Raw genomic sequence first — 875 nt, forward strand, 5'->3', positions numbered from 1 at the left:
TTGGGAAAATGTCAGCTGCAGAATGTTATAAGTAGCTCTTAAGCAAGGCTTACTTTGAATCTATTAGCTCCACAAACCTAATTCAGTTGGATCAATAAGTACTTGAAAAAGCCATCACCTTTGGACCTAGCTATAAATTATTGAAAGTATGATCAAATTCCAAATGAAAAAGACTTAAAATTGTCATTGACAAAAAAAATTGCAAATGTGAGCAATCGATTGATTTTTCCCCTATTCACAGAATTTTAGGGAAATAATAGCATTGTTAGGAACAATAAGATTTCCTTGTTTCAAGTAGGCACCCACGGATATAAGCCTGTATAAAGATTGCATCACTAACTACTTAAATTTAGAAGATACTACATCCTTCAGCAGCACGTATTCCCAAATTACAATACAGAGATTAACATGGCAATTGCACAAGGATGATATGAAAATTTGTGAAGTATTCCGTATTTTTCATTCTTCAGATGCAAGAAATGAAAAACAGTTATTAAAAAGTTGATTACAGGGCTGGGAAGGTGACTCAGTGGTAGAGCGCTTGCCTTGCATGCTGAAGGCCCTGGGTTCGATTCCTCAGCACCACATAAGCAAAAAGAAAAAAGCCGGAAGTGGCGCTGTGGCTTCAGTGGTAGAGCGCTAGCCTTGAGCTGAAGAGCTGAGGAACAGCGCCCAGGCCCAGAGTTCAGGCCCCAGGACCAGACCTAAAAAAAAAAAAGTTGATTACAAAATAACAAGTGTAACAACAAACGTAATTCCTTTAAATTAAATTTAGTTTGGCATTAGTGTATTAAATCTTCACCTCAGAAAGGCGTTTACATAGCATAAACTTTACAAAACTTTTGAAATTAGACAAAATTGTCATTTTATCCCAA

The 875-nt window shown here is 36.6% G+C and overlaps 1 pseudogene; it reads left to right on the plus strand.

Moving 5' to 3' along the window:
• Positions 1-363: 363 nt before the first annotated feature.
• LOC122127656 lies at positions 364-460 on the plus strand (annotated as a pseudogene).
• The last annotated feature ends 415 nt before the right edge of the window (positions 461-875 follow it).

The sequence above is a fragment of the Dipodomys spectabilis genome, unplaced genomic scaffold (genome assembly GCF_019054845.1).
Source record: "Dipodomys spectabilis isolate Male_0828 unplaced genomic scaffold, ASM1905484v1 ptg000306l, whole genome shotgun sequence".
In the NCBI taxonomy this organism is placed as follows: domain Eukaryota; kingdom Metazoa; phylum Chordata; class Mammalia; order Rodentia; family Heteromyidae; genus Dipodomys; species Dipodomys spectabilis.